The following is a 15,413-nucleotide window of genomic DNA, read 5'->3' as shown; positions in this document are numbered from 1 at the left end:
GGCCCCAATGGGATGAACTTCTGTTCTTTTTCCCTTTTTTAAATTTATTAAAAGAAAATGTATCACATAGCTGATATAACTGATCATAATACATTTGTTTTAGGATGACAGAAAGTGAAATTATTAAAAGATAAAAAGAAGGGGCCGGGGCGGGGCCGGGCGGTGGCGCTAAAGGTAAGGTGCCTGCCTTGCCTGCGCTAGCCTTGGACGGACCGCGGTTCGATCCCCCGGTGTCCCATATGGTCCCCCAAGCCAGGAGCAACTTCTGAGCACATAGCCAGGAGTAACCCCTGAGCATTACCGGGTGTGGCCCAAAATCAAAAAAAAAAAAAAAAAAAAAAAAAAAGAAGGGGCCGGAGAAATAGCATGGAGGTAAGGCATTTGCCTTTCATACAGAAGGATGGTGGTTCGAATTCCGACATCCCATATGGTCCCTTGTGCCTGCCAGGAGCAATTTCTGAGCGTAGAGCTAGGAGTAAACCCTGAGCACTGCCGGGGGTGACCCAAAAACAAGCAAACAAACAAAGATAGAAAGAAAATAGAGGGGCCGGGAAGGTGGCGCTAGAGGTAAGGTGTCTGCCTTACAAGCGCTAGCGTAGGACGGACCTCGGTTCGATCCCCCGGCGTCCCATATGGTCTCCCCAAGCCAGGGGCGATTTCTGAGCTCATAGCCAGGAGTAACCCCTGAGCGTCAAATGGGTGTGGCCCAAAAACCAAAAAAAAAAAAAAAAAAAAAAAAAAAAAAAAAAAAAAAAAGAAAATAGAGAAATTAAAAAAAGAATGAAAAAATAAGGGTAGAAAGTTCATTAGCAGTTATATTTGTAAAATTTATTGTATCACCAATAAAATCATTACTACAATAGCTGAAGGTTTTTTTCTTTAGAGATGGAAGATACCAAAAAGAAAGTTGTGATGTGTGTGACAGATGTCATTTGCATAGGCATAGCAAAATATGGAACAAATCGGAAAGAAAGACCTTTGGCCTAAAACACAGGGAGATCTTACCCCTGAAGTATTTTGGCAGAAGACCAACTCAAGGCTCCAGGCATACTAGGTTGTCCAACCCCATAGTCATTCTCAGTGGTCAGCTGTCAGGTAACTGTAGTTTCTTTATAGGTTCCTGATTTCTGTATCGGTTCTATGTCAAAGTTCGGGTACTGTGTAGTGTCTTCTGGTTCCATCTTGTCATCAGTTAGCATTGCAGAGAATCCTGCCCTAAAAGCAAACTATTGCTGTTGCCCAGTTGTCAGGGTGACATAGGAACAATCTTTGAAGTAAGTCAGTGCCATGGTGGTAGTGGAGCCTTAAACTTTCTTTTCTATGGTCTCTTGAAAAAGAATCCCTTCTGAGTAGGGACATGCTCAAAGGGATAGAGCACAGACTTTCATCCTGACACCCAGAGGTGCTCAGCATTCGGGATGGCTGCTGTGATCCAGAAGAAACCCTTGAGGTGAGAAAAATGGGAGAAGATGCAGAGAGGTCACAGCTCTCGGTGCTTTCTCCTAGGCATAACTATGCTGTTGGAAAAACTGAAGCCTTCATTCTTCCACACAGGCATGGGAACAACAATACAGCTAGACATGTCACAGACATGGTTGGGGCAGGAGTTTTCAGAATGTCCGTCCTTGGCTGGAGCGATAGCACAGCATTTGCCTTGTACATGGCCAACTCAGGTTTGATCTCAGGCATCCCATATGGTCCCCTGAGCCCACAAGAAGTGATTTCTGAGCATAGAATCAGGAAGTAACACCTAAGCACTGCTGAGTATGATTCAAAAACAAAAACAAAACAAAACAAAACAAAACAAACAGAATGTCCATTCTTCCATCTGGAGACTCCAAATACATATACAGTAATTTCCCTGGTGTATGACCTACTTACAGTCTTTGCTAACAGCAGCCTCAACCACAAGGTTCTTGGAGGGGAGGAGTAAAGACAGGTGGTTCTGGGTACAGAGTATAACCCACTAGAATATAATGCAGGTCCTGCCTGGAGAGTCTAGTCCTCAACATCCAATAATGCTGTGGATGGCTTGTGTAATGGGTCTGAGACTGGCTCCTGATTTAAATTCTAAAATTGCCAATCAAGAGCTGCATAACTAAATATATTAAAAATTATTTAAAAAGTAAATGTTTAAAAAAAAAAAGAGCTGCATAACTTCAGGAGAATTTAATTTTTCAGAGCCTCAGTTTCACTGTTTTTAGAATAACATTTTATCATAGTAGGATTTCCCCCCATATGGTATAGTGAGTTAGATCAAATGCTAAAAAAGGAAATAGTCCATTGTACCAGTCATTGTTACCAGAAGTTGAGGAAAGGCTGATATGGCTTAACTTGAAAGGTGCGGGGGAGCAGAGTGGTGGCACAGCAGGTAGAGCATTTGCCTTGCATGTGGCCCACCTGGATTCAATCCCTGGCATCCCCTATGTTCCCCTAAGCTTGCCAGGAGAAATTTCTGAATGCAAAGCCAGACAAAACTCCTGAGCACCGCTGGGCATGACCCAAGATCAAAAAACAACAAAAAAAGAATGTGAAAAGTTCAGATTGGAAATTGCATATTGTAGCTAATCACATTAAGCACACACTTAGTTAGTTTAAACACACACCGCTTTCCCTAATCCTAGGCCCCATGAGCTTGGTCATTCCTTCCCCGACCATCTGGAGGATATCAGACTTCATCTTATGAGGGATTGAGAATAGACTTGCTCAGCCAGTTTCAAAAGGCCTCTGCCTCACATAGACCAACATCCCCTACTGTAATGAATATGTTATAGGCTGGAGTGAAGGTGAACTTTGGATTCCTGTTTGCCTTAAATACAGAAGCATAGGGGCCGGGAAGGTGGCGCTAGAGGTAAGGTGTCTGCCTTGCAAGCGCTAGCGTAGGACGGACAGCAGTTCGATCTTCCGGCGTCCCATATGGTCCCCCCAAGCCAGGGGCGATTTCTGAGAGCATAGCCAGGAGTAACCCCTGAGCGTCAAACGGGTGTGGCCCAAAAACCAAAAAAAAAAAAAAAATTACAGAAGCATACACCCTGCTTTTTTTTTTTTTTTTGGTTTTTGGGCCACACCCGGTGACGCTCAGGGGTTACTCCTGGCTATGCGCTCAGAAGTCGCTCCTGGCTTGGGGGACCATATGGGACGCCGGGGGATCGAACCGCGGTCCGTCTCCTAGGCTAGCGCAGGTAAGGCAGGCACCTTACCTCGAGCGCCACCGCCCGGCCCCATACACCCTGCTTTTTAATTCCCTCTCACACCCTACCTGGCTGGAACAGTTCATTTCCTACTTTCCCTTAATATAAATATCCCCTTCCCAACTAAAATAAGGTGAGTTATTCTCCCAAAGTGGCTCATGGATGCTTCTTTGTGAGTGCTCTACTTGCTTGGGGTTCTACTCACCAGAGACTTCTACATCTCAGAATATGATCTCGCCAGTGACTATCACATCTGGTACCTGAACAGGTACTCAACAAAATAGTGAGTGACATGATCCCCTGGTGGATTAAGCCCATCATAGCCTCCTTATTCTGGACTGGAATTACTATACCTTTTTACCAGGCCCTTTACCTGAATAGTGGCATACATGCTGGGCGGCTTTATGTTACTCTAGTGCATTCACATGCATCTCTCACTCCTGAATATTCCATGCTCTCTAGAATTTCTGCACAACAGGGTGGAGGCACCTTCCCAGTGATATTGAGTGCTCTCGAGCTAGATGCTGTCACAGGTCTGATGATTTATTATTCACTATTGATGTAAAACCAGAGAGATCCCCATCTGCCATAAGATGGAGAAGATGCAGATGATGAGCCTGCTACTACTTCTTTGGACTCAGAGCCTGAAAGCAGCTCATTAGAAAGGTCCTCTACTCTTCTCTGACCACTCCTCCAAAGAGATTACCCTAGATAAAGTTCCAGACGAAGCTCACAATTACTACCTAGGCCCCATGCCCTTGGTCATATCTTCCACCATCTGGAGGATATCAGACTTCATCTTATGAGGGATTGAGAATAGACTTGCTCAGCCAGTTTCAAAAGACCTCTGCCTCACATGGACCAACATCCCCTACTGTAATGAATATGTTATAGGCGGGAGTGAAGGTGAGCTTTGGTTTCCTCAGGATTTTCATGTTGCTACTAAAATCTGTCTAAACCCTTCTTTTCTCAACATATGCAGTGGAAATGTGGCTTAGTGATGAAGCCTAAACAAAACTTCACACCCTAGGTCATTCTGGAAGAAATATTTTAGAAGTTTGATTGACCTAAGAGATGTTGATAGGTGACGAAGAATAGGCAGACATAAGAAAAAAAAAAAGCTGGGGCCAGAGAGATAGCGTGGAGGTAAGGCGTTTGCCTTTCATGCAGGAGGTCATCAGTTTGAATCCCGGCGTCCCATATGGTCCCCTGTACCTGCCAGGAGCAATTTCTGAGCCTGGAGCCAGGAGTAACCCCTGAGCACTGCCGGTGTGACCCAAAAACCACACACACACACACACACACACACACACACACACACACACACACACACAAAGCTGCCCTGCCTCATGCTATTTTAGTGCAGGTCTGTGAGGCAGCATGGTGGGCTTGGGAAAAGATTGATGTAGATGCTGAATTTAAAGGAAACTATACAATGATCTTTTAGGGAATTTCTGAGTCATATGTGAAATTTTTTTTTTGGGGGGGAAATGATGGATGCAATTCAGAGATAGTTTAAAAATAAAGAAACAGAGCAGCATCTATTCAGACAATTAGATTTTGAGAATGCCAATGAAGATTGTCAGGCGATCTTGTGTCCTATCAGAGAGAGACAACATCATGGGGTACCTAAAAGCATGTTGAAACATTGGTTCAATTAGGGGCCAGAGTGTTGGTGTGAGCTGTAGGACGTTTGCCTTGCACGTGGCTAACCTAGGACAAACCGCAGTTCAATCCCCCCGGCATCCCATTTGGTCTCCCAAGCCAGGAGTGATTTCTGAGTGCATAGCCAGGAGTAACCCCTGAGCGTCAACAGGTATGACCAAAAATCAAAAAAATAAATAAATATCAGGCACATGTAAATGCTATTGAGGCCCATGCAGTGCAGAGGCAACCTCAGGATAATTGGGATAGTAGATCAGTCCATTTTCACAGGCGATACAGAACCCCTTCCATCCCTGCCCTTTCGAGAGCATCTTGACATTGTCCGAGGTTTGGCAGAGGAAACCATTGACCAAGAGATTATTGCTATGTCTGGTAGTTCTGTCTCAAGAAGCTGGAGGAGGGGCCACCATCTGGCTTCAAGGTCAGAGTAGGTTTTTTTTGTTTTGTTTTGGGGCCACACCTGGTGGTGCTCAGGTGTTATTCCTGGCTCTGTGCTCAGAAATTTCTCCTGGCAGGCTCAGGAGACCATATGGGATGGTGGGGATCAAATCCAGGCCTTTCCTGGGTTGGCTGCATGCAAAGCATACGCCCTACCACTGTGCTATCACTTTAGTCCCAGGGTAAATGTTTTCATTGTGAATTAGGGCATTTTTGCAGAGACTGCAGGACTCCTCCTGGACCTTCCTTCTCAAACCTGATATTCAACAATCCTTTCTTGGGAAACTGGGCAAGGGACCAACCCCATGTGCCACAGAATAAGGGGAAATCCCCACCTGCATCCCCACTCCCCAGACTGGATCCCAGAGCTACAATCAATTAATTCACTACTGTTGCAAGTCAGCCCCTGAAGAGGTTGACTGATGGAGGGATAGAGGATGAGGCCTTTCTCTTCCAGCTCAGAGCACGCGTCTGCCACCCTGTCTAGCCGACGGTTCTGAGGTGAAACGGTGGGTAAACAGCTCGCAGACAGTCAGGCTTGTGGAAATATTAGCTTTATTCGGTGGACAAGACTGAAGTCCAAAGACTCAGCCTCAGTTCCAGCAAAAAAGCCCCTTGCCTTCCACAGACCCTTGTTTTTATCCCCCAGAATCAGGTACCACCCAATGGTGGGATCAGATACCACCCAATGGTGGAAGCAGAATCAGGTACTACCCTAGAGTGGGGGCAGAATGCCAGGTCACACCCTAGTGTAGGGCACAATCACCGATCAGGTCAGGGTGAATAACATAGTAATCCCCTAAAATATTTACATACACAACACACTACAAACCACAACCATGGAGAGTGCTGCCTTATATATCCCCTGCCACACCATTATAATGATACTATCAAGTACATTAGCCCAGTGCCCCTACAAATTAAAATCTGGAATAAAAGGGTCAATTCTGCCAGGCACTGTATGCCTACTCCTAGGGAGAAGCAGCCTGACTCTTAAGGGAATCACTGTTCATGTCAGGGTGATAGAATGATTTTACTGGGGAAATAATAATTGTCATTTCAGTTCCAACTGTTTGAACTTTTTACTTGTTTCTTTTTGAGGTCACACCCTGGTGGTTTTTTCTTTTTGGATTTTGGTCACACTCAGGGGTTACTCCTGGGTCTGTGCTCGGAATCACTCCTGCCAGTGCTCAGAGGACCGTGTGGGTTGCTGGGAATCGAACCCAGATAGGCTGCAATGCAAGGCAAATGCCCTCCCCACTATGCTATTGCTCTGTCCCCACTATTTGGACTTTTGGAAAGAGAAAGCAAATTAACCAACTTCTATTACTTCCCTTTATAATGCCTGGCCACGCAATCACCCTAGGTTTTGGCAGTACCAATCCCTTAGCAGCCTTCGCTGATCTCCGGATGGTCTTTAACTCTAATATTACAAAGGCTGAATGCCCACTTATTACCCTTGAGATTAATGGGGAAAAAATGTTAAGGGTATGATTGCTAGGTGCTGATTTTTTGGTCATTTTTTCCCAATACTGGAAATATCTTATGGCCTGTATGCAGTAGGTACTTTGCCTTCTTCCTCTGTCTAACAGTTCCTACATGGCTAAAATGTGTTGGCATAGAGGTAAATGTAGCTACCTTCCAGCCTTATGTAGTCCCCATGCCCCTGAATATAGGGGGGTCCTTATCTACAGGAACAATGGTGTGCACAGTTCATGATTCCTCCTTCAGCCCCCTCTCTGGCCATTAATTTAGAGGAAAAACCCTTTTTTTGAGGCCACTGTGTCACATGCCTACCACGCCTCAGTGTTCAATGGAAGTCCCACAATCCTGAGTGGACACTGCAGTGGCCCCTCAACAAGGTAAAGTTAATGGTGCTGGTAGATTTGGTAGAGAAACAGCTTAAGTTAGGATGAATTGAAATTTTGTTTTCAGAGTGGAACTTCCCTGTCTTTATTATACAGAAGAAAGTGGGTGAATGGTGTTTGTTAATTAACTTAAGAAATGTTAATTCTGGGGCCGGGCGGTGGCGCTAAAGGTAAGGTGCCTGCCTTGCCTGCGCTTGCCTTGGACGGACCGCGGTTCGATCCCCCGGTGTCCCATATGGTCCCCCAAGCCAGGAGCAACTTCTGAGCTCATAGCCAGGAGTAACCCCTGAGCGTTATCGGGTGTGGCCCAAAAACCAAAAAAAAAAAAAAAAAAGAAATGTTAATTCTGGGGCCGGAGCAATAGCACAGCTGTAAGGCATTTGCCTTGCATGTGGCCAACACAGGACGGACCTCTGTTCAAATCTCAGCATCCCATATGGTCCCCCGTGCCTGCCAGGAGTGACTTCTGAGCACAGAGCCAGGAGCAACTCCTGAGCGCTGCTGGGTGTGACCCAAAAACCAAAAAGAAAAAAAAAAAGAAAAGAAAAGAAAGAAATGTTGGGGCCGGCGAGGTGGCACTAGAGGTAAGGTGTCTACCTTGCAAGTGCTAGCCAAGGAAGGACCGCAGTTCAATCCCCCCGCGTCCCATATGGTGCCCCCTGAGCATCAAATGGGTGTGGCCCGAAACCCCCCCCCCAAAAAAAAAGAAAAGAAAGAAATGTTAATTCTGCCATGGACATGTTAATTCCCTGTAACCTGGCCTCCCCGCCCTAGTGCTGATTCCTAAAGACAGGCCACTGGTTGTAATAGACTTAAAAGACTGCTTTTATGGGCCGGGCGGTGGCGCTAGAGGTAAGGTGCCTCTTGCCTGTGCTAGCCTTGGATGGACCGCGGTTCGATCCCCCAGTTTCCCATATGGTCCTCCAAGCCAGGAGCGACTTCTGAGTGCATAGGCAGGAGTAACCCCTGAGAGTCACCAGGTGTGGCCCAAAAACCAAAAAAAAAAAAAAAGACTGCTTTTATAATATACCCACACACCCCTGAATACCATAAACATTTAGCATTTTCCATTTCCTCCCTTAACAACAGTTGGATAGATTTTAGTGAACTTATTTTTCTTTGTTGTTGTTTTTGAGCCACACCTGGTGACCTGGTTACTCCTGGCTCTACGCTCAGAATAGCTCCTGGCAGACTCAGGGGAAACCACCTAAAATGTTGGGGATTGAACCTGAGTCCTGGAATGGCTGCATGGACGGCAAACACCTTACCACTGTGCTATCTCGCTCCACTCCCTTTAGTGGGCTAATTTACCTCAGGGAATGACCAACTCACCTACCTGTGGGAGACTGCTCTAGCCTGCACAAAATGGATGCTATCAACCTTAGCCTCTATCTCTGTGGAAAGTTCCACTGAACTGTATACATGACTGTCGGCAGGTTCCTAGCCCATGAGCAAATAGGAAATCTTGCAACAAAACATAGCCCCTTGTGCTAACCACAGGGCCATGAGGCCAGGGACAAGATGTAGATAATATTTCCTTATATGTCTCTGATTCCGGTCAAGCTAAAGATTGCTAGGATCAGTCATTGAGTCATGCCTTCCCCTTTACCCTTCCCCACCTCCTATGGGCTATGCTTAACAAAGCACACTCTATCCTTTTCTCCTTTTTGGCCAAATACCTGTAGTAAGCATATAATTGGTGAAATGCTTGTATGCCCCATAAGTTTAATGTTTAGTACCTTTATTCATTTTTGGTTATGTGCCTATGCTTGGAATATAATTGGATAAGAGATGGTTCAAAATGACCAATAGTTTTTGAGACATACTTCCCCTTGTGTGTAAAAAAAAAAAAAAATATATATATATATATATATATATATAAGCGCTTGCCTGCTTAATAAAATTGCCTTTGATCAGATACAAGATTTAGGCCTTCTTTCTAACATCTACAGATTTTTCCACAGATATTTCGGATCGGGTCGGCCTCAGTGAATCCATGAATAAGTTGCGGCATTCATCCCCTTCACCCTGCTGGCCGGGGTCCCCAGAAAGCCGCACCTACCATGTGTCAATATTTTGTTGATATGGTTTTATGCCATGCTCTTGCAAGGTTTCCTCATATTTATATTATTCACTATATGGATGATATCTTCTTGTATGTTCTAATCACAGGTAGCTTCAGAGATTACACAAGGATGTGATGACATGTTTGTTGGCAGCTGGTTTACAGATTGCTACAGAGAAAATTCAGATGCCTCCATATGAATATTTGGGTTATGTTCTTGAGCACACTATAGTGCATCCCCAGAAAAATGTTCATGTACCAGAAAGATCTCAAAACCTTTAATGATTTTCAAAAACTGCTGGAAGACATTAATTGGAATTCTTAATTCAGAGCTTAGTAGCCTGTTCCTCACTCTTGAAGGGAACATTTCCCTGGAAAGCCCAAGACATCTCTATTTTAGCCCTGAAGCTAAAATAGAATTAGAATATTTTTATGGACCAGCTCCAAAAGTCCTAACTTTCTAGGTTTATCTCTGGAGAAAAAATATGGTTATTATGTTGCAGATCAACCCTTGATGGGGTTGACTGATGGAGGGATGGAGGATGAGGTCTTTCTCCTCGAGCCCAGACCACTGTCTGTCAGCAGGTGGTTCTGAGGTGAATGCGGTGGGTATAAAGCTAACAGGCAGTCAGGCTTCAGAAGATATCAGCTTTATTTCGTCAATAAGGCTGAAGCCAAAAGTCCCAGAATCAGCTCCAGAGACCAAGCCCCTGCCTTCCACAGACCCTTGCTTTTATACATCATAATCTGGTACCACCCTAGGGTGGGAGCAGAATCAGGTCACACCCTTGGGTAGGGCACAATCACTGATCAGGACAGGATCAATAACATAATAATCCCATGGAAATGCCTATATACACAACATTTACTACACCTCAATCACCAACTTCAGTTCTAGCACAGTTATCTGACACATTAGAATAGCTCTATTTACATAATAAACAGCCTAGTACCTTTGTGCTATATTTGGAGTTAATAGCCATCCTTATAATTAAAGGAGACTGCAAGTGCATGCTTTACTGAGCTATGCCCTCATGTCATTGTCCTACCCATACCTAAGAAAGAAATTGAATACATTTTTCCCTCAGTGAGGTTCTTCAAAGAGTTTTAGCTGACATTGTAGGAAAAGTTTCCTTCCATTACTCATCTGTAAAAGCCTGTGACTTCTTCAGGACATCTTTTGCAATTTCTTCCATCATTTGTTCTTCCATTTCTAATGTGTCAATATTACATTGATGGCTTTTCATCAGGAACTGGTAGTATCACTTGCCCCTCACTGATCACAACAGGAATTATAAATTTCCCCAACTAATGGAACTTTCCCACATTGATTTATCTACTTTTCCACGTGTCAGATGCATATAACATAGTAAGCAACTCAGCCTATGTGGTTGGCCTTTTCCCTGGGATTGTCACTGCTTCCCTAAATTCCCATAATCATGTGGTTCAGGAATTGTTTTTAGCAACTACAAGTACTTTTAGGAAAGCATTCGGAACTCATTTTCATCACTCACATAAAATCTCACTCTAGTTTTCCTGGACCTATGACTCAAGAAATTGAAACCGCTGATCGTCTGGTGGCATCTGTTTTTACATTACTTGTTGAAGAGCATCAGGTACTATACACAAACACCCACTGCCTCATGTACATATTGCATCCCATTAAGACAAACAGGACAAATTGTCCATGAATGTCCTATCTGTGCTCCTTTACATTGTACTCCCCATGTGACCAGAACTAACCCTTAAAGTCTGCAAACAAATGAAATATGGCAAATGGATATTACAGATGTTACCGTAACATTTTTCCAAATAAAGCTTTTCTTCATGTAGTCATTGACATTTATTTTGGTTTTATGGGTTGAACCTATGACTTCTGAAAGAGCTAAAGCAGTTTGTTCCTTTTGTTATAATATTTTCCTGTCATGAGAGTTCTCCATACCATCAAAACTGATAGTTGCCCATCCTCACTAGTAAAACCTTTTATTCTGTAATGAGTGGAAAATCAAACATGTCACTTGAATCCACTGTAATCTTCCATTTGGCTTCTCTCTAGCATTTTTTTTTTATTTAAATTCTTGAATTTACCCCAAGGAGAGCCCTACACAGTGCTGAACAACTATTTCAATAAGATGCACAGGTTCAGAAAAAGCAGTTAACTCACCTATTTGGGTAAAAATTGATTTTTAAAAAATGAATAGTGGGGGGCCAGGGAAGTGGAATGAAACAGTAAGGCATCTGCTTTGCCAACACTAGCCTAGGACAGACTGTGGTTCAATCCCCCAGTATCTCATATGGTTCCCCAAGCCAGGAGCGATTTCTGAGGGCATAGCCAGGAGTAACCCCTGAGTGTCACCGTGTGTGGCCCAAAAAACAAACAAAAAATAGATAGAGGGTAACTTTCTCATTCAAGGTAAAGTATATGTTTAGATTTCTTTTTTTTTTTTTTTTTTGGTTTTTGGGCCACACCTGGTAACGTTAGCTCAGGGGTTACTCCTGGCTATGTGCTCAGAAGTTGCTCCTGGCTTGGGGGACCATATGGAACTCTGGGGGATCGAACCGCGGTCCATCCAAGACTAGCACAGGCAAGGCAGGCACCTTACCTTTAGCGCCACCGCCCGGCCCCATGTTTAGATTTCTACATATGGCAACTCCACCAAGAAATATGGAGTCCCATTACTTCCTCATCAGAAGTAGAATTCTTACAAATGATCAAGAAAAAAATCTAATTTCATAAAAAAATGGGGAGAAGAAATGGACAATTTGACAAAAATGAAATACAAATGGCCAAAAGACACATGAAAAGTTCCATATCACTAATCATCAGGGAGATACAAATCAAAACAACTATGAGGTACCATCTCACACCACAGAGATTGGCACACATCACAAAATATGAGAACAAGCAGTGCTGGAGGGAAAGAGAGAAAGAAACTCTTATCCACTGCTGGTGGGAATGGCATCTAGTCCAACCTTTATGGAAAGCGATATGGAGACTCCTCCAAAAACTGGAAATTGAGCTCCTATACCATCCAGCTATATCACTCCTAGGGATATAACCTAGGAACACAAAAATACAATACAAAAATCCCCTCCTTACACCTATATTCATTGCAGCACTATTTACAATAGCCAGACTCTGGAAACAACCAAGATGCCCTTCAACAGATGAATGGCTAAAGAAACTGTGGTACACATATACAATGGAATATTATGCAGCATCAGGAGAGATGAAGTCATGAAATTTTCCTATACATGGATGTACATGGAATCTATAATGCTGAGTGAAATAAGTCAGAGAGAGAAAGACGCAGAATGGTCTCACTCATATATGGGTTTTAAGAAAAATAAAAGACATTCTTGCAATAATTTTCAGAGACAAGAGAGAGGAGGGCTGGAAGTTCCAGCTCACTACATGAAGCTCACCACAAAGAGTAATGAGTGCAGTTAAAGAAATAGCTACATTGAGAACTATCATAACAATATGAATGAGGGGGCCAGGCGGTGGCGCTAAAGGTAAGGTGCCTGCCTTACCTGCGCTAGCCTAGGACGGACCGCGGTTCGATCCCCCCGGCGTCCCATATGGTCCCCCAAGCCAGGAGCGACTTCTGAGCGCATAGCCAGGAGTAACCCCTGAGCGTCACCGGGTGTGGCCCAAAAACAAAAACAAAAAAAAAACAATATGAATGAATGAATGAGGGAAGTAGAAAGCCTGTTTTGAATACAGGCGAGGGTGGTGTGGGGAGGAGGGAGATTTGGGACATTGGTAAAAAGAAAAAAATGATAAAAAAGTAAGCCACAGATTGCTACTGAGGAAGATAGGGAACCCTCCAAACTGAAGCATTTCAACACCTCCCCAGATAGAGCATAGGCTATTCAAGAGGAAGAGAAAGGAAACCAATAGTAACTCCAACAGTTAATCTGGATAAGAAACCAACATGTCGAGGCTGAAGAGATAGCATGGAGGTAAGGCGTTTGCCTTTCATGCAGAAGGTCATTGGTTCAAATCCTGGCATCCCATATGGTTCCCTGTGCCTACCAGGGGCTATTTCTGAGCAGATAGCCAGCAGTAACCCCTGAGCACTGCCGGGTGTGGCCCAAACACCAAAAAAAAAAAAAAAAAAAAAAAAGAAACCAACATGTCACCTTCAAGCAAAGATTGCAAAGTTTAGGAATAATCATATTTAAAATATTAGTCCTGTTTTTGAAAGAACTGGTCCAGCTCTCATAGGACTTAATAACTTAGGAAATCTTTGTTACATGAATTCAAAATTTCAGTGCCTGTGTAATACTCCATGTTTGACTGATTATTTCAACTGAAACTATTACCAGAATGATATTGACAGGTCTAATCTGTTTGGGCATAAAGGTGAAGTGACAGAAAAATTTGGCCTAATTATGAAAGAACTGTGGGCAGGACAGTACAGGACAGAGCTAACATTAACTGAAAAGTCTTTAAATAATCATTGGGAAATTCAATGACCAATTTGCAGGATACAGACAACAAGATTCACGAGAACTGTTTCTATTTCTGATGAATGGTCTCCATGAAGATCTGAATAAAGAAGACAATTGGAAAAGACATAAAGAAGAAAATAAGGGGCCAGAGATATAGCACAGAGGTAAGGCATTTGCCTCTCATGCAGAAGGTCAGTGGTTCGAATCCCAGCGTCCCATATGGTCCCCTGAGCCTGCCAGGAGCGATTTCTGAGCGTAGAGCCAGGAATAACCCCTGAGCACTGCTGGGTGTGACCCAAAAACCAAAAAAAAAAAAAAAAAAAAAAAAAAAAAGAAAATATTGATCATCACAATGACTTGAAAGCTGCAGAACATGCTTGGCAGAAACACAAGAAAATCAATGAGTATTATTGTTACACTTTTTTCAGGGCCAGTTCAAATCCACAGTCCAGTGTCTCACCTGTCAGAAAAGGCACAGAAATTTCAGGCCTTTATGTATCTATTTCTGCCACTAGTATCCACAGTAAATGTACATTACAGAATTACATTAGGTTATTTTCCAAAGAAGAAAATATGACAGATAACAACAGATTTTATTGCAGTCGCTGCAAAAGTTAATGAAATTCACTAAAAAAGATAGAAATTTGGAAGTTACCACTTGTACTTTTAGTACATCTGAAACAGTTTTCCTACAGTGGCAGGTGGAAGCAAAAATGACAGATGTGGGCAGGAGAGATAACACAGTGGTGGGGCGTTTGCCTTGCACGCAGCTGATTTGAACAGATGGTGGTTCAATTCCCGGCATCCTGTATGGTCCCCCATGCCTGCCAGGTGCATCTTTTGAGCATAGAGTCAGGAGTGCCATTAGGTGTGACCAAAAAAAAAAATTACAGATGTATGTGGACTTCTTAGAAAATCTTGACTTCTCACATTATGTTATTGATCCAAAGAACAAATTGAAGAAATATAACTTATTTTCTGTTTAGAATAACTATGGCGAGCTGGACAAAGGCCATTATACTGCCTATTGTAAAAATACAGTAAGAAATGTTGGTTTATGGGGCCGGAGACATAGCATGGAGGTAGAGCGTTTGCCTTGCGTGCAGAAGGTCGGTGGTTCAAGTCCCGGCATCCCATATGGTCCACCAAGCTTGCCAGAAGCGATTTCTGAGTGTAGAGCCAGGAGGAACCCCTGAGCGCTATCGAGTCTGACCCAAAAACAAAACAAAACAAACAAACAAGAAGAAATGTTGATTTATGTTAGATGATCACAAAATTTTGGATATCTCCATTTCTTCTGTGAAATCTTTAGCAGCTAATATCCTCTTTCACACTTGAGTGGGACTATGAGCAACTGATGTGGCCACATAAGTTAAAGTAGGTTATCATCTAGTTACCTTTTAAAAGTCTGAGCAACACAACTCTTGAAATACACACATGCACATCAAATCAATATCTATAGTATAGTAAGTGCTTTGACTCATTCCCATTTACTACCCTAGATGGGTCATATATAGAGCTGTAGTCCTCCAGAATCAACCTACCTTGGACTTGATCTCAACAGACCAGGTGAAATGTATATATTTCTTTATGTGTACTTCTTGGGTTATAATGTTGTTGCTTTAGACTTGATTCAGCAGACAAGGGGGGAATATGTATATTTACTTATTTACATATATTTCTTTGGGAACAATGTTTTTACTATACCTATGAATCAGGAATAGTGGA

General features: G+C 43.2%; 1 pseudogene; it reads left to right on the top strand.

The window, feature by feature from the left end:
* Positions 1-1,418: 1,418 nt before the first annotated feature.
* On the top strand, positions 1,419-15,056 carry LOC126028434 (ubiquitin carboxyl-terminal hydrolase 8-like; annotated as a pseudogene).
* The last annotated feature ends 357 nt before the right edge of the window (positions 15,057-15,413 follow it).

The sequence above is a fragment of the Suncus etruscus genome, chromosome 14 (genome assembly GCF_024139225.1).
Source record: "Suncus etruscus isolate mSunEtr1 chromosome 14, mSunEtr1.pri.cur, whole genome shotgun sequence".
In the NCBI taxonomy this organism is placed as follows: domain Eukaryota; kingdom Metazoa; phylum Chordata; class Mammalia; order Eulipotyphla; family Soricidae; genus Suncus; species Suncus etruscus.
Note: the sequence above shows the minus strand (reverse complement) of the source record. Positions and strands in the feature narration are given on the sequence as shown.